At 41.7% G+C, this 27,415-nt stretch overlaps 1 pseudogene; it reads left to right on the top strand.

The window, feature by feature from the left end:
* The first annotated feature begins 5,546 nt into the window (after window positions 1–5,546).
* On the top strand, window positions 5,547–6,157 carry LOC139004384 (eukaryotic translation initiation factor 4E type 2 pseudogene; annotated as a pseudogene).
* Window positions 6,158–27,415: the final 21,258 nt, after the last annotated feature.

The raw sequence follows: 27,415 nt of genomic DNA, 5'->3' as shown, positions 1-27,415 counted from the left end.
CACGAACCAGAGGAGACACCACTGCTGTGAACAGCACCCACCAGGGGAACCGCTGCCAACTGAGGAGCAGCTACTTCCGTGACCACCCAAGGAGCAACCACAGCCCAAGGAGACACCGCCACCCAAGGAGCAGCCCCTGCACTACTCGGCATTTAGATCAGTCGGTGAGACCAAAAATGGGTAGACAAAGAAACCCCCAGAGGAAAGAAAAGGAAGTATCACCAGAAAAGCAGCTAAGTGAAAGAGAAGCATGCAATATATCAGAAAGAGAATTCAGCATAAGGGTCCTACAGTTCATAACCCAGATGGAGGAAAAAATCAACAACTTACGTAAGAATCAAGAAGAAATGGATGAAAAAATCAATAACTTATGTAAGAATCAAGAAGAGATGAAGAGTGATATAGCTGCAATAAAAAACACCATGGAAAGTTTCAACAGTAGACTAGGAGAAGTGGAGGACCGTATTAGTGAATTAGAAGACAGGGAAGCAAAACACACCCAAACTGAACTGCAATTGGAGAAAAAAATTAAAATACAAGAGGAGAGCCTAAGGGAGCTATGGGACAACATGAAACAAAGCAACATACGAATAATAGGGGTGCCAGAAAAACAGGAAGAGGAACAAGGGTTACAAAACCTATTGAAGAAATAATGTCAGAAAACTTCCCTGAGGTGGGGAAGAAAAAAGTCATACAAGCACAGAGAGCCCCAAACAAGATGAACCCAAAAAGACCCACACCAAGACACATCATAATTACCATGGCAAATGTTCAGGACAAAGAGAGAATCTTAAAGGCTGCAACAGAGAGACAGAAAGTTACATACAAGGGATCTCCCATTAGATTATCAAATGATTTCTCAACAGAAACACATCAGGCCAGAAAAGAATGGAAGGAAATTTACAAAGTGATGCAAAGCAAGGGACTGAATCCAAGAATACTCTATCCAGCAAGGCTATCATTCAAAATTGAAGGGGAAATAAGGAGCTTCACAGACAAAAAAAGGCTAAGGGAGTTTATCACCACCAAGCCAGCAATGCAAGAAATGCTAAAGGGACTGGTGTAAAAAGAAAAACGAAAAAGCTAAGAAAGAAAACAGGCACAAAAAAATAGAAATGGCTACAAACAAGTACCTTTCAATAATAACTTTAAACGTAAGTGAACTAAATGCTCCAATCAAAAGACATCGAGTGGCTGAATGGATAAAAAAACATGACCCATATACATGCTGTCTACAAGAGACCCACCTCAGAGTAAGGGACTCACACAGACTGAAAGTGAAGGGATGGAAAAATATCTTTCAGGCAAATGGAAATGAAAAAAAAAAAAAAAAAAAGCTGGGGTAGCAATACTTATATTGGACAAAATAGAGCTCAAAGTGAAGGCCATAACAAGAGATATGGAAGGCCACTTCACAATACTAAAGGTATCGATACAACAAGAGGATATAACCCTGATAAACATATATACACCCTATACATAAAAAAACTCCTGGAAGATATCAAGGGAGAGATCAACATCAATACAATCATAGTAGGGGACTTTAATACACCACTGACATTACTGGATAAATCCTCTAGACAAAAAATCAGTAAAGAAACAGCAATCCTAAATGACTCACTAGATCAGATGGACTTAATTGACATCTTCAGAACATTTCACCCCAAAGCCACAGAATATACATTCTTCTCAAGTGCACATGGGACATTTTAAAAAATAGACCACATGTTGGGTCAAAAGCAAAGTCTTCCCAAATTCAAGAAGATTGAAATGATATCAAGCATTTTCTCAGACCACAATGGCATAATGTTAGGAAAAAACTACAATAAAAACAATCCCAAAAATTCAAACACTTGGAAGCTGAAGAACATGCTATTAAACAATGATTGGGTTACCAAAGAGATCAAAGAAGAATTTAAAAACATTCTGGAAACTAATGACAATAAAAACACAACAATCCAAAATCTATGAGACACAATGAAAGCAGTCCCGAGAGGGAAGTTTATAGTTCTACAGGCCTACCTCAAAAAACAAGAAAAAATGGTAATGAATCATCTAACTCTACAACTCAAAGAATTAGAAAGAGAGCAACAAGAAAAGCTCACAGTATCCAGAAGGAAGGAGATAATAAAGATTAGAGCAGACATGAATGACGAGAGACCAAAAATACATTCAAGGAAGAACTAAAACCTATCCTCCTCAGACTATTCCAAAAAATTCAAGAGGAAGGGACACTTCCAAGCTCATTATATGAAGCCAGCATCACCCTAATACCAAAACCAGGTAAAGACAACACAATGAAAGAGAATAACAGGCCAATATCCCTCATGAACATAGATGCCAAAATCCTCAACAAAATTCTAGCAAATCGGATCCAGCAGTGTATCAGAAAGATCATACACCATGGCCAAGTAGGATTTATCCTGGGGATGCAAGGATGGTACAATATCCGCAAATCAATAAACATGATACATCACATAAACAAATTGAGAGATAAAAATTACATAGTCATATCAATTGACGCAGAAAAAGTATTTGACAAAAACCAACACCCTTTCTTGATAAAAACTCTCAGCAAGGTGGGAATAGAAGGATCATACCTCAACATAATAAAAAGCCATATATGACAAACCTACAGCCAACATCATACTCAATGGGCGAAAACTAACACCATTTCCCCTAATACCAGGAACAAGACAGGGATGTCCACTCTTACCACTCCTGTTCAACATAGTCCTGGAAGTACTAGCCATTGCAATCAGGCAAGAAGAAGAAATAAAAGGCATCCAAATTGGAAAAGAAGTAAAACTGTCCTTATTCACAGATGACATGATACTGTATGTAGAAAACTCTAAAGACTCCATCAAAAAATTATTAGACTTAATAAATGAATTCAGCAATGTAGCAGGATACAAAATTAATGCCAAGAAATCTATGGCATTTCTTTACACCAATAATGAACTTATAGTAAGAGAGACTAAAAAAGCAATCCCATTTACCATTGCACCAAAAAAAAATTAAGATACCTAGGAATAAACTTGACTAAGGAGGTAAAAGACCTATACCTGGAAAACTACAGGACACTAAAAAAGGAGATAGAGGAAGACATAAACAAATGGAAGAATATACCATGTTAATGGATTGGTAGAATCAACATCATCAAAATGTCCATACTACCCAAAGCAATCTATAGATTCAATGTACTCCCCATTAAAATACCAACAGCATATTTCACAGATCTAGAAAGAACACTCCAAAAATTCATCTGGAATAAAAAAAAAAACCCCGAATAGATGCTGTGATCCTGAGAAAGAAGAACAAAGTAGGAGGGATCTCAATACCAGATATCAAGCTGTATTACAAAGCCACTGTTCTCAAAACAGCCTGGTACTGGCACAAGAACAGACATATAGACCAATGGAACAGAATAGAGAACCCAGAAATCGACCCAAACCACTATGATCAATTAATATTCGACAAAGGAGGCATGAACATACAATGGAGTCAAGACAGCCTCTTCAATAAATGGTGTTGGGAAAATTGGACAGAAACATGCAAAAAAAAAGAAACTAGACCACCAACTTACACCATACACAAAAATAAACTCAAAATGGATAAAGGACTTAAACATAAGACAGGAAACCATAAAAATACTAGAGGAATCCACAGGCAGCAAAATCTCAGACATGTGCCAAAGCAATTTCTTCATTGATACTGCTCCTAGGACAATGGAAACTAAAGAGAAAATAAATAAATGGGACTACATCAAAATAAAAAGCTTTTGCACAGCAAAGGGAACCATCAACAAAACAACAAGAAAGCCCACTGCATGGGAGAACATATTTGGAAATGTTATCACAGATAAGGGTTTAATCTCCAACATTTATAGGGAGCTCATACAACATAACAAAAGGAAGTTAAACAACCCAATCAAAAAATGGGCAATGGACCTAAATAGATAGTTTTCTAAAGAAGACAGAAGAAAGCCCAAAAGACATATTAAAACATGTTCAAAGTCACTAATCATCCGAGAGATGCAAATCAAAACGACAATGTGGTACCATCTCACACCTGTCAGAATGTCTATCAACAAATCAACAAACCACAAGTGCTGGCAAGGATGTGGAGAAAAGGAACCCTCGTGCACTGCTGGTGGGAATGCAGACTGGTGCAGCCACTGTGGAGAACAGTATGGAGTTTCCTCAAAAAACTAAAAATGGAACTCCCATTTGACCCAGTGATCCCACTTCTAGGAATATATCCCAAGAAACTAGAAACACCGATTAGAAAGGATATATTCACCCCTATGTTCATAGCAGCACAATTCACCATAGCTAAGATTTGGAAACAGCCTAAGTGCCCATCAGTAGATGAGTGGATTAAAAAACTCTGGTACATCTACACAATGGAAAGCTATGCTGCCGTAAAGAAAAAGGAGTTCTTACCATTTGCAACAGCATGGATGGAACTGGAGAGCATTATGCTAAGTGAAATAAGCCAGTCAGAGAAAGATAAATATCACATGATCTCACTCATTTATGGAATATAATGAACAACATAAACTGATGAACAAAAATAGAAACAGAGAAGCATCAATCCAGAGACAGAGAAGCATCGATCAGACCCTCAAACCTCAGAGGGAAGGTAGGGGAGGGTGGGGGTAAGGGGGAGAGATCAACCAAAGGACTTATATGCAAGCATATAGGCTTAACCAATGAACACAGACAACAGGGGGGTGAGGGCATGAGTGGGGAGGGAATGGGGGGAGTAATGTGGGGATAAGGACACATATGTAATAACTTAATCAATAAAAAATTTTAAAAAAATAAAATTAAAATAATCACACAAACTTAGGAACCTTTATAAGAACAGTGTTTGAGGCATCCATATATAGTTCACACTGACTAGACCATATTTAGAGTCTGTGGTGAGTTCTAGGAACAAAAGTCAAAGAACAACTAGGATGGTTGAAAGACCCCAAATCAGCCCAGCCCCAGCCGGCATGGCTCAGTGGTTGAGCATTGATCTATGAACCAGGAAGTCATGGTTCAATTCCCCGTCAGGGCACTTGCCCGGGTTTGCAGGCTTGGTCCTCAGAAGGGGACGTGCAGGAGCCAGCTGATTGATGATGCTCTCTCATCATGGATGTTTCTATCTCTCTCTTCCTCTCCCTTCTTCTCTGAAATCAATAAAAATATATATTTTTAAAAAAGACCCCAAACCAGGTCAGATAAAAAGGATGTCCAAAGGAGTGGGGAGGCTTGACATGAAGCTATTTAAAATATTTTCAGGTCTGGGCTACATAATTTGTGGGGTCCAATACAAAGTGACAGAGTGAGTTCTCTCATTCAAAAAATGATTAAGACTCTCAAGGTGACAATAGGGGTCCTTCTAAGCCCAGGGCCCTGTGTCCAGTTCACACACCCATGAAGCTGGCCCTGGATATTATCATGTATAGAATGATAGACTGGGGAGGGGAGAGCAGCTGGGGAGAGGTCAATGTGGGGAAGAGAGAGACATATGTAATATTTTCAACCATAAAGAATTTAAATTTAAAAAATGAAATGATAGATTCACTCTGTGAGGCAATGGTGACAGCAGCAGCATGAAGATGAACAAGTTCAAGTCCTTGAAATATGATGACAGTGGGGACCATGATCAGAATGAAGAAAACAACATATAAAAAAATGGTGAGAAGGAAAAAATGGGAGACGCATCAGAGCACCAGCATGAGGAAGACTATTGTCCCTGGATCAGCAGAACGTCCCCTGCAGTACAACCACCCGTGTTGGTACTCCAGGGAAACCCCTGGTTGTCCCACCAGCTCAGAGCTGTGACCAGAATGTCACACAGATTGGCACCGTGGCCTCTCTGGAGCATTTCTGGAGGTTTTACAGCCACATAGTACCTGCCTAGAATCTGACAGGCAACAGTGGCTTCTATCTCTTCAAAGAGAGAATTAAACCCATGTGGGAGGGAATTAGCAAATAAAAATGGTGGCAAGTGGATTGTTTGGTTGCGTGAGGGATCGGCATCCTGTTGCTGGGAGGATGTCATCCTGGTCATGTTGGGGGAACAGTTCATGGTTGGGGAGATCTGTGAGCCTGTATTTCAAGAGGACATTATTTCGAGATGGAGTAAGATTGGCACAACCTAGCAACTAAGATCCAACGCTGGCCGTGTGTGTGTGTGTGTGTGTGTGTGTGTGTGTGTGTGTGTGTGTGTTTTCTGAATGGGTGGGAGGGCTCTAGCCAGTCCTTCCCTCTGCTCCCTGAAGGGGCATGTCTGAGCTGCATGCTCCCCTTTGGTCATCCTAGAGGAGGGATTCTGCTAGACACCCTCCAGCGTTGCTGACTTCATAAAGCAGACAAATGGAAAATGTGACTTTGTAATAGATAAACTTTGTTTTAATGGGGTTCTGTGACGGAGTGTTCAGCCTTTTGTTTGCTATGACTTGTCCAGATGCCTCCTGGGCATTCTGTTGTGCTCTTTCCACGCTGTGTCAAAGGCACCAGGACCATGTGCACAAGCCAGCGCCATTGCCTGAGAGTTACCATTATCATGCAGGTCTGTGCATCCAGGAAGAGCTTTTTGTAGGAGCATTTTTTGGCTGTAAATGCGCTATTCTAGCTCTGCCATTCAATTATTGGGACATTTTGTTTATTTCTCTCCTCTCTCCCCCCAAGCCCATCACTTTTGAAAATGCTTTACAGATTATGTGTCGTCTCCTGCGTATGCTCCTTTCTTCCCTCCTGCGGCTCTCTCTTTCCTCCCTAGGCCCTGCTGCACTTAGGATTTCCATCCTGTGGACCACACTGGTTCCACCGAGGCTGCTTCAAACGGCAGCCTCGGTCAATTAAACTGAAGCAGAACCCAGTTCGACCAGGAGCTAGATTATAAAATATGTTCCATGTGCAGAGTTTGGAGCTGAGGGCAATGACGGAAATCATTTTCCCAGATGAGCAGAACCTGTGTGTCAGGCCTGTTTCTGTGGGTTCTAATGTGCACCTCACTAGGAAGAGAAGTGGAAAGCTGGTTACTGCCAGACATGAACCTTTAATATGGTAAAATCCTGAAACTAGGACAGCTGAAGACAAGGTGACCTTGGTGGACGACTTCATTTGAATGGATGTGCCTGTTAGCAGTGGTTGGAAAAACATACTTTCAGTCCTCACCACCTGACACATATGTTAGCAAATGTGTTCTGATTCCGGATACCCATACAGTAACTTCTTGAAGGCTGATGCAGTCATGCTTTAAAAATGACCAGTCAGTCATCAGAGCACCTAAGATTCAAGTAAGTAATGACTAAGGGTCCTACAGCAGCCTCCAAGTAGCACTCACTGCCTTATTTGACCTGTGTGAGCAAAGACTACAGTATCTTACATTAGGCTTTTCTTTAAAACATGTCCTAGAAGACTAAGAGGATCCTTAGTCACCTGGTTTCAGAGAAATCATGTGAGAGTAACAGGCATTTTTTTTATTGTGTTTGTATTACTCTCTTCCTACTTTTTAACTTCTGAATACCCTCTAATTTACCACAGGAGATATTTTTTTCTAAAAGAACAGAGAAATGTAGGGGCTAAAAAGAAGTGCTTTCATTACAGGTAAAGGTCGATCTGATAAGAAGACCTACTGGTGCCCCAAGAATGACTTTCCCAGCCTTTGCCAACGGAGAAGGAACAGAGACTGTGATGAGAGTGACTGCACTGTCGGGGCAATTGTCTACTGCTGTGATAAAAAGATATATCAGGGGGTGGGGCAGGGGGAAGAAAAGGGACAGACTTAACATATGGGAAAACTTTGTAATTAGATAAGTAAAGATAGGAGAGCCGTTGGCACTTCTGTCCCCAGAGATATTCGAGCAGAGGGTAGGCAGCCACTTTGCAGTTACTTTATGCTGCAGGTCAGAGAGCGCCTCATCACTAAAAGTGTTTAGAACCTGAAGAAATAAACATTTAATTAAATGATTTCCAAATTTTTTTCAGTTCTGAGAGTTGGTAATTCTATCAAACATTTTTTATAGAGGGATCTTAAGAGCCCTCAAACTTTTCTCAAAAATGTAATGCAATTTTTGAATATGAAATACACACACACACACACACACACACACACACACACCTCTTTCCTGCCATCCCAGCTTTTGATATATTTTCCCTATTGCAATTATTCCACTTATATACAGCTTTTCTGTTTATGCAGTATCATGAGTACATACTATGTCCATTAAATGGCTATAGTATAATTTGTTATTCCCTACTTATTGGGTTGCTCAGTTCTTTCCAATGTTTAATTGTTATAAAGAGCAATGCTCTAGATATTTTTTAACATAAAGGTTCTCTTTGCTCCTAAATACTTTATTAAAAGAATTTGAGTTTATTTTGTTTCAAATTACAAAGGTCATTGAAGCAGTCTAAATAAAACAGGTTCTGTTGATAATGGATTCAAGTAAAATTCAAAAATACAAAGTGCAGCCTGGTCGGTGTGGCTCAGTGGTTGAGTGTAGACCTATGAATCAGAAGATCATGGTTTGATTCCTGGTCGGGGCATGTACCCAGGTTGTGGCTCAATCCCCAGTGTGCGGCATGTAGGAGGCAGCTGATCAATGATTCTCTCTCATCATTGATGTTTCTCTCTCTCTCTCCCCCTACCTCTCTGGAGGGGTGGGGGGGGCAATGGGGGGGGTAAGGACACATATGTAATACCTTAATCAATAAAGAAAAAATTAAATATCCTATCTAATAAAAGAGAAACATGGTAATTAGCCATACCTCCGCTACCCTTCCCATTGGCTAATCAGGGAGATATGCAAATTAACTGCCAACCAAGATGGCGGCTGGCAGCCAGGCAGCTGACGTGAACAGGGAGGCTTGCTTGCTTCAGTGACAGAGGAAGCCAAGCTTCCCCACCTGCCTTGCTGGCCTCTGAGCTGCAACTCTAAGAAACATTGTAACAAATATAGAAGCTAAACCAAACCCCAGAAACCTGCTTTAGTCAGCCAGGCTTCAGCCAGCAGGACCACAACATTGTTTCAAATACAGAAGGTAAACAAAGGCCAGAAACCTGCTTTCAGCAGCCGAGGCCTCAGACTGGAGCCAAGCCTCAGAGCTAAAGCTGGCCCAGAATAAAAAAAAGAAAAAGAAAAAAAGGAGCGGTTGGGAGCTTCAGTCACCTGCCAGCCTGAAAACAGCCCTCAGCCCCTCACCCAGACTGGCCAGGCACCCCAGCGGGGACCCCCACCCTAATCCAGGACACCCTTCAGGACAAACCAGCTGGCCCCCACCCGTGCACCAGGCCTCTATCCTATATAGTAAAAGGGTAATATGCCTCCCGGCACCAGGATTAGCGGAGCAGCGAGGCCTCCCGGCACCGGGATCAGCGTGACAGGGGGCAGCACCCAAACCCCCTGATCGCCCTGCGGCTCTGTGTGTGACAGGGGGCGGGGCCACAACCTCCCTATCCGCCCTGCTCTGTTCGTGACAGGGGAAGGTGCCCCAACCCCCTGATCAGCCCTGCTCTGTGCCTGATTGGGGGGAGCTCCCCAACCCCCTGATCGCCCTGCGGCTCTGTGTGTGACAGGGTGCAGCGCCCTAACCCCCTGATCGGCCCTGCTCTTTGGGTGATAGGGGGGATCTCCTCAACCCCCTGATGGGCCCTGCTCTGTGCGTGATGGGGTAGAGCCATAACCTCCCCATTGGCCCTGCCCTGAGTGTGACAGTGGCGGTGCCCCAACCCCCTGATCAGCCCTGCTCTGTGGGTGATAGAGAACGGCGCCCCAACCCCCTGATCCGCCCTGCTCTGTGTGTGACAGGGTGTGGTGCCCCAACTCCCCTATCGGCCCTACTCTGTGAGTGACAGGGGGGATCTCCTCAACCCCCTGATGGGCCCTGCTCTGTGCATGACAGGGTACAGAGCCCCAACCCCCCTGATCCGCCCTGCTCTGTACATGACAGGGGGCAGTGCCCCAACTCCCCAATCGGCCCTGCTCTGAGCCCGACCAGGGGCTGCACCTAGGGATTGGGCCTCCCCTCTGCCACCCAGGAGCAGGCCTAAGCCAGCAAGTCATTATCTCCTGAGGGGTCCCAGACTGCGAGAGGGCACAGGACGGGCTGAGGGACCCCCTCCCCCCACCCCCCGCGAGTGCACAAATTTTTGTGCACCGGGCCTCTAATATATATATATATAATATATATATGCGAACAAACTAAAAATTTAAAGTGCAGACACACATAGGAATCGGAAAGTTGTCCAACATACTCCTCCCCATCTCGTCTCTTGTTTTCTTTAGAAGGCAGAGTCTTTCTCTGCCTATTTTTGGTTCCTTGAACTTTGGTCCACATGGAGCTTTGACTTGTCTCAGAACCAGAGATCAACGTCTGCATTAAGATTCCAGAGCCAACCACTAGCTGATTAGAATTTCTGTATCTGTTAGATCAGATTCCTGAGCAAGAGTCTGATTAGCCAGGATCCCCTGACTTTGTGACCTGTGTTCTCCAGTTGGAGGGGGTAGGAGATTGGCAGTGGAGCCAGGACTCTGGAGTCTGCCTATATTCAAATCAAGCGCCTCTGTGTCTCTACTAACTAATCTGTAAAATGAGGATAACACTGGCACCTACTGCATGAGGTTATTGAGAAGATGAAATAAAATATTCCTTTTTTATATTTAATTTTGTTTTATTTCTTAAAGTATTACAAAGAGTATTACACATGTCTCCTTCTCCCCTCCCTTGACATTCCTCCAGCCTCCCCTACCCCCCAGTGTCTTGTGTCCATTGGTTATTCTTATATGCATGCATACAAGTCCTTCGGTTGATCTCTTACCCCCACAACCCTCCCCAGGCTTCCCACTGTAGTTTGACAGTCTGTTCAATGCTGCTCTGCCTTTGTATCTATTTTTGTTCATCAGTTTATAATGGCCTTTATTATCCATAAATGAGTGAGATCGTGTGGTATTTTTCTTGGCTTCCCAGGGGCTGTCACAGCCTCGCAGGGGTCATCGCAGCCTCACAGGGGCCGTCGCAGCCTCAAAGGGGCCGTCCCAGATTCACCGGGGCCATCTCAACCTCACCGGGGCCGTCTCAGCCTCACCAGGGCTGTGTCAGCCTCACCGGGGTCGTTTCAGCCTCACAGGGGCCATCTCAACCTCACCGGGGCCATTTCAAACTCACCGGGGCCGTCCAAGCCTCACAGGGGCCGTCCCAGCCTCGCAGGGGCCGTCCCAACCTCACAGGGGCCGTCTCAACCTCACCAGAGCTGTCTCAACCTCACAGGGGCCGTCTCAACCTCACCGGGGCCGTCTCAGCCTCACGGGGGCCGTCTCAGCCTCATGGAGATGGTCTCAGCAACACGAAGTTTGGCATTCTGTCTTTTGTTGGGTGGCTCCTTGCTGGACAAAATCTCCAGGCGTTCTTGCTGGTTGAATTTCTGATATGTTTGCTTGGGTTTTGTTTTCTACTAAGTGCACAGACTGCTTGTCTGCCGTCTCCCGGCGTCCCATGTGAGGCTGGATCTGGTGTATCTGTTTGTGTGTTTGCTGGTACAGAGATTCCATGTTGCTGGCCCAGCCGGGTCCGGTTCCGGCTTCTTCCGAACCTGATTCTGCTTCTTGAGTGTGTCCCTTATGGGTTCGAGGAGTTGAAATCTGCAGTTTGTTGGGTTAAGCTGCAAAAGCACATGTGGTTCCTTTTGTGCCACTGGCACAGCTTGGGCGGGGATGTAAATTGAGTAGGGCGGGGTCTCAGGGAATCACCAGGGCGGAGCAAACATCAATGGCATCTCCGAGACTCCTTGCCTCTCCGCAACTCCGCGTCTCTGCATCCCCGAGTGCCGGCAAGCAGCTCCTCGAGAAAGCCACCCTCGCTTTCTGATCCACTGCAAGGCAGTCCAGCCTCTCCCCTATAGGGGTCTGGGACCTCAGAATCCCGCCCCAAACAAGCTCATTGGATTCGAGAGTTTGTAACTCCTTTCGATTGAAAAAAACCGCGCATCCAGTTGCAGCCGGCCTGGCGTGCAACTCCGTACCTCTGCACTTGGTGCCTCTGCATATCCTACTCAGTCTCAATGCTCTTCTTTCTTTCCTTCCAGTTGTAGAACTTCCACTGGGCCAGCTTTCCCATGGTTCTGAACAATAGCTGTTTTGTCCTATAGTTGGTATTCTCAATGTTGTTGTGGGAGGCAGCACGCCCAGGTCTGTACCCTACGCTGCCATCTTGGTTCTCTCTGAAATAAAATATTCTTGCAAAGGAATATAAGAAGGGCACATAAGACTCTGAATAGCTCATATGTGTTATCTCTTAGTTTTAAAAAACATTTTATGGAAAATATACATAACAACATTTACCACTTTGACTGTTTTTAAGTGTACAATTCATTAGCATTAAGTCCATTCACAGCCTTCACCACTATCCATCCCTAGAACTTTTTCATCATCCCAACCTTTGCTCTTGTTTTTAAATGATAATCATGATTATTTCAAATACGGCTGCGTGGGCCCACCCTCTGGAAGAGTGTGATGGGGACTCTTCCCAAAGAAAGGAACCTAGTGGGTAGGCACTCCAAGAGCTACTACAAATAGCACACTTTTACAACTCTTTGAGTCTTACAGAGCACTTTTCACACATTATGCAATCCTTCCAAGGAAGGACTTCTTGAAATAGAAAGGTGTTATACTCTTTATTCTACAGGAGAAGAAACTGAGGTTCAGGACATCTGTCTTCCCCAACATCGTTCATCTTATTGGGAGAGTCAGGACTCAAGGTCAAGTCTTCTCACTCCATCTCTGTGCCTTTTCCATGACATCTCGGAGATGTGATTACTCAGCCAAGCTTTATACAGATTTGTTTCTATTTTCTGTTACATACTCTATTTCAGATTATGAGAAGGAAGAGAAGAACTCTCAAATTGGAAATTGTGGATGGGGTGTATCTGGGAAGTATAGTCCTGTAAGAACTCTGACAGCTAGGTTAGTTTACCAGTTTCCATTATAACATATAGGAAAAGCAATAATAATTTAACTTTATTATACAATGCAGTGATTCTGTGAAAACCAAGGAGTGGAGGGCTTGGTTAATGGACCTCAGCCTTTACTTTGAAAAGTTGTGAAATATTTTCTGGAAGCAAATGGCATTACTAAGTGGATTTTTAAAATAAGATAGAAAAAGATACCATTAGAATCAAAATGGGTGCATTTCTGCTGGTGTTTTATGGTTTGTACAGAGAAATATATTTTTTCTGATTGGCTTAATTAATTTTTTTTTTTTTTTTAGTGAAAAACACCTCTGCTAAATGCCAAAGTTTTATTAAAAAAAAAAAAAAGACACAGGGTGAAAGCTTGTGTGGACTCAAGCTATCCTACAGCACCTTTCTAACAATTAGATTAATGTTACTATTAGACAAATGTTCCATTAAATTAATGGCAACTTTTTGGATTAGACACTCACCTTCCATTTGGCACTCCAACTCATTTCCTTGTCACTTGTTCTAAAAGAAAATAATTCAGGAGAGCTGAACACCTTAATGTGATGAGTTTTTATTATATCTATTCTGATCATTCATTTGTATAAAATTTATGGATTCTCCCTTTCATATCAAGTCACAGCTCTTCTCTTTGGCTTTCAACCTTATCCCATGTCATCTATGCCACCCTGACCTCACACTATATATGCCACTCTATTTCCTCAACTCTACAATGTCCGTTATGTTGATTTCCTTGTAATCTCACCTAGGTCATATCCAGCCAATCCCCATGCCTTTACCCATGTTATACTTGCCTTTCCTTTCATCCATGTGGAATACTTTTCTCCTTTATCCACTCTGAACATTTTCATCCTTCACTGCCAACAATATCCAACTTACTGGCTCTAAGGTTTTCCTGACAACTTCAACTCCATATATAGATTTCATCCTTTGGTGTGTGTGTTTTTTTTTAATTGATTTCAGAGAGGACAGGAGAGGAAGAGAGAGAGAGAAATACCAATGATGAGAATTACTGATCGCTGCCTCCTGCATGCCCCCTACTGGGGATCAAACCTGCAACCTGGGCATGTGCCCTGACATGAATCAAACTGTGACCTCCTGGTTCATAAATCAATGCTCAACCACTGAACCACACTGGCTGGGCCTTTGGTGAGTTTTTATAGCTTCTAACCACTACTATCATTTATTGAGCACTAATTAAGTGCCAGGCCTATTGTCTCTACTCCCCAATATGGCCACACAAGGTAATTATTGTCATCCTAATTTTACAAAAGGGGAAAATTTAAGCTCAGAAAGTTCAGATAATTTGCCCAAGGTTACATATGCTAAATTGCTAAACTGAGGATTTAACTGCAGTGATGTCTGAATTCCATTGCTTGTGTGGAGTGTCTCTTAACTATTTACTACCTAGAAGTGTTCTGTAAGTGTGTTTCTGTGCACTAGTCTTCTCTCCTCAATTAATTCTTAAAATCAGGGACTATATAATTCAAGAATTGCATTCAGCTGCTAACTACAGAGATCTAGAGTGATAATGGATTCAGTAAGATTCAAGTTGAATTCTCTCTCTGTGGAAAGGGGCCCAGAAAAAGGCAGGTCAGGACTGATCATTTGGGCCCTAACATCGTAGTCACAGCCTCTTGTAGCTCTTCCCTCCTTTAGCCATCCCCAGGGTGTGGGCCTTATCCTTACGTTCATGAGATGGCTTCTGAAAGCCATCATATTTGTGTCCCAGGCAAGGAGAAGGAAAGGATGAATAGGAAAGGTTAGGCCTCTCAGTAGAATGTTAAAGTCCTTTTTCCAGAAGTTCATCTCACAGCCTTTGTTTTTATCTCATTAACTACCATATCTGCAAGGAAGGCTGGGAAATATTTTATAGTGGAGTAAACTGATTCACTCAGCAAGAAAGGTATTCTGTTTCTGAGAAAAAAATGGATGTCGATCATCTGAAGAAATGATTTAAGGTTCAAAAAATCAGATAGTTAATAACAGTAATGCTTTTCTTAATTTTGTGACATTTAACCACTGTTTAAAAAATGTGTGACTTGTGATTTCTTTTATCATTCTAAATAAATATTCACTTTTGCACCTAAATAAATAAATGATGCTTAAGACATTAAAAAAAAAAAAAAGAAATGGATGTTGAACAGACAACGAATAGTCTCTGCCACAGAGACCCATGTCCCAGTCTTCTCTTATATTTTCATGGCACCTAGAAAGTTCTCAGTAAACAGTGGTAGATGTCTAATGTAGAGAAATGGAAAAGAAAAAAAGTAATTTAGAAAACTGGTAAATGAATAAATTGAAGAGATGGTAGCCACGTGTGATTTCCAATTTATAACTACTCTATAAGAAAATAAATACCTATCTTTTTCTCCCTAACCCAAACTACTGTCACTTAGAGAGCCAGTGTGGAATGCTTGTAAAACTAACATCAAGCCGAACCAGTTTGGCTCAGTGGCTAGCGTCAGCCTGCAGACTGAAGGGTCCCAGGTTCAATTCCGGTCAAGGGCATGTACCTTGGTTGCGGGCACATCCCCGGTTGGGGGCATGCAAGAGGCAGCTGATCGATCTCTTTTATCGATGTTTCTAGCTCTCTATCCCTTGTTCTCTGTAAAAAAAATCAATAAAATATTTTTTTTTTAAAAACTAGCATCAAGATGAAGAAAATGAGGCCAAGTCACTTGAAATGATTTTGAGTAGATTCCTTTTGTTTCTTTCATCTTTTATTTTTTGCATACATTTTATTTCCATTTATGAAATTGGAATAATAAAATCTTCTGTTTTGCAAAAGGACTCATTGCAAGCAACCACTTCTGATAAAATGGCCAGTATTCAGGTAATATCTAAGGAGCACTTAGAGAAAAACAGTAAATTACATTTCCAATAGACATTAGTACTGTGAATTTCTGGAACTCTCCTGAGTTTGTCCTTCTGATTTGCAAAATAATTTAAATGCCTGAGACAAAAATGTATGGTAATTACCTTAAGTGTTTCTCCAACCCCCAGATTAACATCATGGAGAGAAGGTCTTTGATTGTGATTAAAAGCACATTTTTTGTTATTTTTAATTTTGATGCAATTTAAAATTTAGAAGAAATTTATAAAAATAATACAAGATCTCCTGTATCCCCTTAACCCAGCATCACCAACTACTTAGAATTTAGCCCATTTGCTTTATCATTCTCTCTCTCTCTCCCTCTCTCTCTCTTTGGTATGCATATATGATTTTTTTTCTGAAACTTCTGAGAGTGAGTTAGAGACATCCTATGTTAGGAGACCCCTAAATACTTCAGATTGTTTGCTTAAGTAAGCACAGCAAAATGATCAAAGCAAGAAATTTAACACTGATACAATACTACTATCTAACACATGGTTCATATGCAATTGCCCCAATAATGTCCTAACATCGGTTTTATTTTTCTGGGCAAGAATCCAGTCTCAGATCATGCATTACATTTGGATTTCATGTCGTTTTAATCTTTAATCTGGAACAGTTTCTCAGCCTTACTTTGGCTTTCTTTAATGTGACATTTTTTTAAGAGTATAGAGCAGTTATTTGGTAGAATGCCCTTCAACTTGGGTTTGACTGACTTGCCTGATGATTACATTCAGGTTATACATTTTGGGCAGGAATTCCACAGAAGTGCTATTGTGTCCTTCTCAGTGCATCATGTGAGGAAGCTCATGATACTGTTTTGTCTTAATACTGGAGACGTTGACTTGAACATGGTACCTGCCAGATTTCTGTGCTATAAATATATTTTTCTTTTATCACTAGTAAATAATCTGTAGGGGAGTTTTTTGGGACTATGTAAATATTCTCTTTTCATCTAATATTCAACTACTAGTTTTAACATCCACTGATGATTTTCAAATTCCATCATTTCTTCTGTTTTTATTACTTGGCATTCTACTATAAGAATAGATTTCTCTTATAAGAGATACTCTTCTGACACAGTGTGGCTACACGCTTCTGAGACTGTTTTAGTTCTTTAGGGCTGCTATAACAAGATATCACAGATTGAGTGGCTTAAACAACAGAAATTTATTTCTCACAGTTCTGGAGGCTGGGGAGTCCAAAATCAAGGTGTGGGCTAATTCAGTTCCTTGAAGACCTCTTTACCTGGCTTACAGATGGCCACCTTGTCATTGTGTCTTCCTATGGCAGAGAGAGGACACTGATGTCTCTTTTTCATTTAAGAAGGGCACTAGTCCCATCACAGGGGTTCCACCCTCATGACCTCATCTAAACCTAATTACCTGCCAAAGGCCCTACCTTCTAAAACCATCACATTGGAGGTTAGGCGTCAACATATGAATTTGGGGGGACACAAACACTCAGTCCATATCAGACTTTATAAAGGAAAAAACAACCCCTCCAATTACCCCCTCCCAATTTAAGAAGATGATATTCCTCTCGGACTCGGTAACTATGATACTAAGCATTGAAGGCCATGCATAGGAAAAGTAATTCCTTACTCTGTCCTCGATAATATGACTCTTTAATTTTACTCTTATTTTTACTATCAAATGGTGAGGGAATTTGGCTACTCTCCCCTTATTTAGTATTAATGTCTGTTGTTGTTGTCAAACAAATCTGGATTTAAATTTCCACACTTTCAGTAGTGTATGTGATGTTGGGTATCTTCTTTAAAACTCAGTCTCTTTGCTCATTCAAAAGTGTTGTTGGGAGGAGTAAATGCAATAATATATGTGACAGCATGTAAAATGATGTCTGATACAAAAAAATCAGTTAACAAATATTTTTTCTGTCTTTAACATGAAATTCCACTTTTTAGTGATATAGTTTTGTAAGTTTCTTGACTTGTACAAGGTTAGATGCTTGACCTTTATCAAGAGATTAGATGATCATCTTAGATATGAAGTCTGCATGAGAAAGAGAAAGGTTTAGTGGTATCTACCCATTCTTAGATGATTTCTGTGGTTATATCTATTTTACTCATTTTTTCCTTTACTTCTTTCCTTTCACTTGATACATATATAATGGCATTTGCTATATGCCAGTCACTATTTTAGGGATGCACTAGGGATAGAGCATCAGACAAAATCTCCTGACCCGACATCGATTATATTCTAATCAAAGAAGTTAGCTGATAAATATAGAAACAAATATTTAAAATCACACAAAATATAAACTATGGAAAAAAATAAAGTCAGGAAGGGGAATAAGGATTATGAGGCAGTTGCTACTCAGGGCTAGGGAATGTCTAGCCCATGGGCCATATAAGACCCGAGAAATCATTTGGTCTGGCCCTGCCAAGGCATTAGGGGTGAGTTAATTAAATGTTTGACCAAATATAGCAAGCTAATTTTTAAAAATATTTTTATTGATTTCAGAGAAGAAAGGGGAGAGAGAGAGGAACGCCAATGATGAGAGGGAATCATCACTGCCACTGAGGATCGAGCCCTTAACCCGGGCATGTGCCCTGACCAGGAATTGAACTGTGACCTCCTGGTTCATAGGTCAATGCTCAACCACTGAGCCACGCCAGCCGGGCACAGGCTAATTTTTAAGTTGATAATTTTGTATGGTCTGTGAATGATGTTATAAATATCCAAATGTCCCTTGGCAGAAAAAAAGGTTCCCCACCCCTGAATTAGGTAGTCAGAGAAGAATTCACTGATAAGGTGACATGTGATCAGAGTCCTGAAGGAGATGAGGGAGCTAGTCATTAGAGTGTCTGAGGGAAAAGCATTTTGGCAGAGGAAATATTTCAATGTGAAGAAACCCAAGGTATAGAGTGACTTACTGAGCATTCACCCAAGGGAGTCATAAAAGAAGCCAAGGCAGTTGTGTGGAGCACAACAACATTCTTCCTCCCTCCTGTGAGTATAATTATAGTCAAGGGCAGAATGGTCAGATGGGTGCTGGGAGTTGTGGCAGCAGTAGGGGCCGCCACTCAGACCTCTCTTCATGAAAGAACCTGCTTCAAGGAATGCAGAGTGATGACAGCCTCCAGCTGCAGCACCTTCTGAATCCACCCCAGCACCTAAGATGCAGCATTTCCCAAGACAGTCCTCAGCCAATGACTGAGCCTGGTAGAGATACTAGGACATGACCACCGTTATGCAAGTGGGACTCCTTTAAGTTGAATTTCTGTGACATTTTCAGAGCTACATCACAGTCTGAAGCTCCACTTACTGAATCATCCTTCCTTTCCCTTTTGCAAGTATCAGACCTGCATCATGGGTTGAAGGATTTCCTGCTCACTCCTACACCCTCTTTCTTTTACCTCCCACAGATATTAGTGCCCAAAAAAGTTGCTTGCACTTCTAACTCCATCCTAGTGTCCTAGTGCTTCCTAAAGAACCCAAACTGACAGGGGCCAGAGCAAAAATGCCCATGAGGAAGTTCTGCTCTGCCTCTACTACCTACGTAAGTCCGGTACAAAGTCATAGAGATGGACAGAGGGCAGTCTACAGTGGAGTCAAAGGATGATCAAAGTTTCTAGATAATTACCATCAGCCTACCTCAAGCCATCTCAAATAGTATACCAAGCATGTCAAACTCGTGGCCCAGGGGCCACATGTGGCCCACAATGAATATTTTTGCAACCCAGCCAGTATAGCGGTATGTAAGAAATGTTTTAATAAAAATTTCGTAACTTAATTTTTACAATATTCTGTTATAGATAATTATTAATAACGAACTACAATGTTCGCTAATGACTGATTACTATCATTGTGTTGCATTCATTTCCCTTATGTGCTTTATGCCCAGGCATGCCATTTCTCTCCACTAATACTAGCAGCAAATATTTTAGCAGCCAATTGCCACGTCATTAGTATTGTACTGAGTTGTTTGGTGTGCACAACAGGAAATATTTCGCTTTCGGAGAACAGAAAAAGTAAGTTTATTTGCATTACACTTATTAATTTGTGCAGTTATTCAGTGTCTGATAAGTTAATGTTCAAGAAAAAAATATTAATTTTCATTAAAATATTCTATTTTATGTTAAAGATTACTCATTTATTTCAGCCCTTTGTATTCAGCATGTCTCTATCAAAATAAACCTACGTTTCTTTGAAAATTGAAGCTTTTGGATTTTTGCAGCCCACGTAAACTTAAACCTTGTTTATTTGGCCCGTGTTAGCCTTTGAGTTTTTTTTTTGTTTTTTTTTTTAATATATTTTATTGATTTTTTACAGAGAGGAAGGGAGAGAGATAGAGAGTTAGAAACATCGATGAGAGAGAAACATCGATCAGCTGCCTCTTGCACATCCCCCACTGGGGATGTGCCCGCAACCCAGGCACATGCCCTTGACCGGAATCAAACCCGGGACCTTTCAGTCCGCAGGCCGACTCTCTATCCACTGAGCCAAACCGGTTTCGGCATAGCCTTTGAGTTTGACATGCTTGTAATATACCATCTGCGTGAAACCTATCTTTTTTTTTCAGAGAGAGGAAGGAAGAGGGAGAGAGAGAAACATCAATGATGAGAGAGATTCATTTACTGTCTGCCTCCTGCATACCCCCTACTAAAAATGGAGCCCCAAACCCGGCATGAGCCCTGACTGGGAGTCAAATAGTGACCTCCTGGTTAATGGGTGGACACTCAACCACTGAGTCACACCAGCCAGGCTGAAACCTAATTATTAAAAATGCAGTTTCCAAAACAGTTCCTGTAGATATTCATTTCAGCCAGACTGCTGCCCCTGAGCATTTCTTACCTAGAAATTCTGGAGCTTCCAAGGGAGCAGTTCCAAACCCTTAACCAAGTTTTGAGCAGTAAGGGACTCACAGCTTAGTTACAAACTAGAATCTGAAGGGACAGCGTGCACTTAGGTGGGGAGGCAGTTGGCACACTCAACTTTCACTCCTGCAAGTCAAGCCATGGGAATCAGTGACGTTTTCTAGGCCTCTAACTGAAAGGTTCATCTATGTCTTCTACCCCAGGCTGTATTCCCAGGCCACTGCCTGTGTCAGGCTCACCATGTCCAATGACAGTCCAATCTGAAACCATTCTCGGAGTTGAGAGAACCATGCTCTAATCACATAGTTGAGGTTACAGTTTGGAGGCTCAATAACACAATGATCCAAAGATTTCCTGGGTCAGGAAAGCAAACACTGGCTGGAAAGAAAGTAAGTAAGTCTGGGGTGGGGTTACTTGGAGGGAAGGCAGAAAAGGTTATGACCCAGGATTTCAGAGTAAATACCCTGAAACTTTGATGTGTTTATATTCCCTATGGTGCCGGAATTATACCTTAAGGTAATCCCATTTTTATGGCTTAGAAAAATGTGGTTTGGAAGGTGAAGTGATTTATCCAAAGTCATAATGCTAGCAAATAGCAAATAGACCCAAGATTCAAACCAGATCTTCTGACTCTAAAGTTAGTGATATTTTATAATTTTACTGCTGGTTAACTGTCTGTTGAATTTATCAGTATGCCTGTATCAGTAACAATATTTACCCTGTGGCCTATCTCCTGGCTTAGTTGCTTAAACAAAATCATGTCAACTTTTAGATTATGGTTGGGAAACACTGCAGTGGACATTTGCTAGGTTTTGCCACCTCAACATCTATTTTCCTCTTCTTCTGGTAAACATATTCTAATTTCTCTCTGGAGAAATTCCCACCCCTACTTGCAGTCCATGAGTTTTGGGTGGGCTCTAACTCTGGCTTCAGGAATGGGACCTATGACTCCTCCTAAATCAATCAATGAACCCATTTGTCCAGCCACTGCAATTAGGATTGGCATGGAATCAGACAGAACCAGTTAGTCTTTGGCCAAAGTTGCTAGGAGAAAAGCAAGTGCTCTTTCCCAGTTCACCCAAACCTGGGAGAATGTAGATGGGAGCTGCTGTCACTATATTGCTGCTATGATTGATTGGAGAGACTGTCCAAGAATGATGCTTACACAGGAAAACAGCAGAGCCAGGAGATGACTAGGGAGAAATCGGATCCTGGTGTGTCTCTCTCTCTCTCTCTCTCTCTCTCTCTCTCTCTCTCTCTCTCTCTCTTTTTTTCCACTAGATAAGGTTGTTCTTAAAGCCAAAACTACTCCCAAGAACATTTAGTTCTCTGATGATTCTGTTTGTACTTAAGGTTATATAGGTTGTATTTTCTGTTACTTTCAACTGAAAGAGGTTTACCTGATTCAATGGACTTCCGTAATTCAATTCAACTAGTGTTAAAAATCAATTGGGACTCAACTGTAATCCCAATGTCTCCCTAAAATTCATATGTTAAAACTTATTTCCCCCTGTGATGGTAGTAGGAGGTGGGGGCTTTGAGAGGTGATTAGGCCATGAGAGCAGAGCCCTAATGCATGGGATTAGTGCTCTTCTAAAAAACACCCCAAAGAGTTCTCTAGCTCAAAAGGATGAGAGGACTTTCTGGGATTTAGGTAGTAGTTATTTGGGTGTGGGCAATTGTTGAAACTTATTGAACTGGAAATTAAGATCCGTGAACTTCATTTAAAAAATAATTAATACTATTTTTTAAATGTTGACTGTTTTTTTCACTTCTGATGAGGAAAAACACATTAAGAGCTCTCCTATCCAGTATTTTTCCTCACCAATTTAAGAATGGACTGAATTCCCCACCCCAAGCCCCATTTAATTTCTCCTTTGATATAAGTATCCATCGTGTAATGGTTAGCACTCTAGACTCTGATATAAGGTATTAAAATCCCTAATAAAATGCTATATTAAATTTCCCTCAAAGACTATTTTAGCACAGGACTAAGTTAAGAGCCTGGTTCCCCTTCTCCTTCTTAGCAAGACATCTCAACCCTCGATAGACTAAAGTGACCAAATTGTGGAGGCCCTGTCATCATCTTATAAACCATTCATTTCCAACCTCCACTTCTTTCTTACAAAGTTGAAGAGCCACCAACCTTTACAAACTAAATTTCTGCTTTGGGTGACTCATTCTCATTTATTCAATTCTTTTTTTTAACCTCAACCCCCAACCTCCAGCCTTGTCAGGTACCGCTTACCGGTTTAATGAGCTCCAGAAAAGCTATGGAAATCCTAAAATGCAGAATCACTTACAAACTTTTTCCAGCATGGTTCCCGGACACCCTGTGGGTATACCAGAATATCCATTTTGATAGCATTTTATGGATGACAGAAAGCCCGATTGCATCCCTGGTATGGACTTCTCTGTGACTTAAAAAAAATGAGACAGCAATGTGAGCTCCTTTGGGGAATGGACATTACAAAAGAAAAATGCTATTATTTTCCAATACCAAGGAAATTCATTAGCAAACACATTAAAATGCACTTGAGTAGTCATCACACTGAATTGTTTTGGGAAAGGCCCTGCTTTGGAAAAAACAGGGCAAAAACATCTTCAGTCCAGTAGCTTGACTCAATGAGACAGCAGGATGACAAATGTATTATTATTCCCTATGGCGCCTTAATATTTCCAGGACAGCTGTTACTATGTTCCTAACCCCTCCTGAGGCACCTTGATCACAATCTAACATTTATGTTACTGCTGTTCCCCTTCCCCACCTGTTACAGTGATAAGACACATATACTCCTCCCATGTATGGGAAACAGATTAGTCTTAAAGTCAGGAGGCTGACCTTTTAGTCTCAGCTCCTATACTAACGCTGCAATCTTTGGCAAATATCTCGAATTCTCTTAGCTTCAGCGTCTTCCTATGAAAAAGAAGAAGTATAATAGACATGGTTCCAATGAAATGGAAGCTGACATCCGCCTGGTCATTAGAGGTTCCTTAGGCCATAGAACCAATATGTAGAGAAGGGGTGATATATCATGACTAGAGGCCCGGTGCATGAAATTCGCGCACTGGGGGGTGGGGTTCCCTCAGCCCAGCCTGCCCCTCTCACAGTCTGGGAGCCCTCAGTGGATGTCCTACTGACAGCCACAGTCTGGCAGCAGAGGCTCGGAGCAGGCGCCCTGTGTGTGTGTGTGAGTGTGTGTGTGTGTGTGTGTGTGTGTGTGTGTGTGTGTATGTGTCCGCTGGGGGCCTGCACCCAGCCGCATTGGAGGCTCAGAGCAGGCGCTGTGTGTGTGTGTGTGTGTGTGTGTGTGTCTGCTGGGGGCCTGCCCCGAGCCACACCGTGGAGGCTTGGAGCAGGCGCCCCTCTGTGTTGATCTCTCAGGCTCCTGGCCTCCATTGCGTGTTTTTCTCTCCCTTGAGCTGTGGCCAGGGTGGGGTGCTGCCTGCAGGCTGCACTTTCCTGCTGATGGATCACCGGATCACTGCAAAGACCGGGGGCAGGCCCTGCTGGGTGCTGCCTGTGGGGAACTTTCCTGCTCTGGGATTGCCAGGAGCAGGCCCACCTGGGGGCGGGCTGCCCTCTGCACTTGCCTGCTCTGGGATCGCCATGGGGTCCCAGCTGGCAGCTGGGCTTAGGCGGCACACGGGGGTCCTGGCTGGGGTGGGGCTTAGGTGATGCAATCCCGCCACCTAAGCCCGGCCTCCCAGGGCCACACAGGGGGCCCTCATGGCATCTGGCGCCTGGCCAGCCCTGCCTGCAGTATGCAAATTAGCCGCCATATTTGATTAGCCAATGGGAAGCATAGCAAAGGTACAGTCAATTACCTTTTTTGCCTTTTTTTAAATTTTATTGAGTAAGATATTACAAATGTGTCCTTATCCCACCAAAGTCCCCTCATCCCCCAATCCTGCCCTCACTCTCACCCCCTGTTGTCACTTATGCTTATATGCATGCATACAAGTCCTTTGGTTGATCTTTCCCCCTTACCCCACCCTCCCCTGCTTTCCCTCCAAGTTTTGAGCATCTGATCGATGCTTCTCTGTCTCTACATCTATTTTTGTTCATCAGTTTACATTGTTCATTATAATCCACAAATGAGTGAGAGCATGTGATATTTATCTTTCTCTGACTGACATATTTCACTTAGCATAATGCTCTCCAGCTCCATCCATGCTGTTGCAAATGGTAGGAGTTCTTTCCTTTTTATAGCAGCATAGTATTCCATTGTGTAGATGTGCCAAAGTTTTTTAATCCATTCATCTGCTGATGGGCACTTAGGCTGATTCCGAATCTTAGCTATTGTAAATTGTGCTGCTATGAACATAGGGAAGCATATATCCTTTCTGATTGGGTTTCTGGTTTCTTGGGATATATTCCTAGAAGTGGGATCACAGGGGCAAATGGAAGTTCCATTTTTAGTTTTTTGAAGAAACTCCACACTGTTCTCCACAGTGGCTGCACCAGTCTGCATTCCCACCAGCAGTGCACGAGGGTTCCTCTTTCTCCGCATCCTCACCAGCATTTGTCATTTGTTGATTTGTTGATGATAGCCATTCTGACAGGTGTGAGATGGTACCTCATTGTCGTTTTGATTTGCATCTCTCGGATGATTAGTGACTTTGAGCATGTTCTCAAATGTCTCTCAGCCTTATGTATGTCCTCTTTCAAAAAGTGTCTATTTAGGTCTGTTGCCCATTTTTTGATTGGGTTGTTTATCTTCTTTTTGTTAAGTTGTATGAGTTCCCTATAAATGTTGGAGATTAAACCTTTATCGGAGATATCATTGGCAAATATGTTCTCTCATGCAGTGGGTTTTCTTGTTGTTTTGTTGATGGTTTCTTTGGCTGTGCAGAAGCTTTTTATTTTGATATAGTCCCATTTGTTTATTTTCCCTTTAGTTTCCATTGCCCTAGGAGCTGTGTCAGTGAAGAAATTCCTTTGGCATATATCTGAGATTTTGCTACCTGTGGATTCCTCTAATAATCTTATGGTTTCCTATCTTACATTTAAGTCCTTTATCCATTTTGAGTTTATTTTTGTGTATGGTGTGAGTTGGTGGTCTAGTTTCATCTTTTTGCATGTATCTGTCCAATTTTCCCAACACTATTTATTGAAGAGACTGTCTTGACTCCATTGTATGTTCTTGCCTCCTTTGTCAAATATTAGTTGAGCATAGTGGTTTGGGTCGATTTCTGGGTTCTCTATTACGTTCCATTGGTCTATATGTCTGTTCTTGTGCCAGTACCAGGCTGTTTTGAGAACAGTGGCTTTGTAATACAGCTTGATATCTGGTATTGAGATCCCTCCTACTTTGTTCTTCTTTCTCAGGATCGCAGCAGCTATTTGGATTTTTTTAAAAATTCCAGATGAATTTTTGGAGCATTCTTTCTAGATCTGTGAAATATGCTGTTGGTATTTTAATGGGGAGTGCATTGAATCTATAGATTGCTTTGGGTAGTATGGACATTTTGATGATGTTGATTCTACAAATCCATGAACACGGTATATTCTTCCATCTGTTTATGTCTTCCTCTACCTCTTTTTTCAGTGTCCTGTAGTTTTCTGGGTAGAGGTCTTTTACCTCCTTGGTTAAGTTTATTCCTAGGTATCTTAATTTTTTTGGTGCAATGGTAAATGGGATTGCTTTTTTAATTTCTCTTTCTGTAAGTTCACTGTTGGCATATAAAAATGCCATAGATTTCTTGGAGTTAATTTTGTATCCTGCTACATTGCCAAATTCATTTATTATGTCTAATAATTTTTTGATGGAGTCTTTAGGGTTTTCTATGTACAGTATCATGTAATCTGCAAATAATGACAATTTTACTTCTTCTTTTCCAATCTTGATGCCTTTTATTTCTTCTTCTTGTCTTATCGCTTTGGCTAGCACTTCCAGTACTATGTTGAACAGGAGTGGTGAAAGTGGGCATCCCTGTCTTGTTCCTGTTCTTAATGGAAATGGTTTTAGTTTTTGCCCATTGAGTATGATGTTGGCTGTAGGTTTGTCATATAAGGCTTTTAATATGTTGAGGTATGACCCCTCTATTCCCACTTTGTTGAGTGTTTTTATCAGAAAAGGGTGTTGGACTTTGTCAAATGCCTTTTCTGCATCAATCAATATGATTATGTGATTTTTGTCTCTCAACTTGTTTATGTGATGTATCACATTTATTGATTTGCGGATATTGTACCAGCCTTGCATTCCTGGAATAAATCCCACCTGGTCATGTTGTATGATCTTTCTAATGTAATGCTGGATCCGGTTTGCTAGAATTTTGTTGAGGATTTTAGCATCTGTGTTCATCAGGGATATTGGCCTGTAATTCTCTTTCTTTGTGGTGTCTTTATCTGGTTTTGGGATTAGGGTAATGCTGGCTTCATAGAAAGAGCTTGGAAGTGTTCCTTCCTCTTGAATTTTTTGTAGTAGTCTGAGAATGATTGGCTTTAGTTCTTCTTTGAATGTTCGGTAAAACTCTCCTGTAAAGCCATCTAGTCCAGGGCTTTTGTTTGCTGGAAGCTTTTTGATTACTGTTTCAATTTCATCAGTAGTTATTGGCCTATTCAGATTTTTTGATTCTTCCTGGTTGAGTTTTGGAAGCTTGTATTTTTCAAGGAATGTGTCCATTTCATTGAGGTTGTCCAGTTTGTTGGAGTAGAGTTGTTCATAGTATTTTTTTTTTTTAATGAACATTTATTTTTTTTTATTTTTTATTTTTTTTTA

Source organism: Myotis yumanensis, unplaced genomic scaffold (genome assembly GCF_028538775.1).
Source record: "Myotis yumanensis isolate MYYU_CA2020_CCGP unplaced genomic scaffold, mMyoYum1.0.hap1 SCAF_2, whole genome shotgun sequence".
Lineage (NCBI taxonomy): Eukaryota > Metazoa > Chordata > Mammalia > Chiroptera > Vespertilionidae > Myotis > Myotis yumanensis.
The sequence above is the reverse complement of the archived record's forward strand: the minus strand, read 5'-3'. Positions and strand labels throughout refer to the sequence as shown.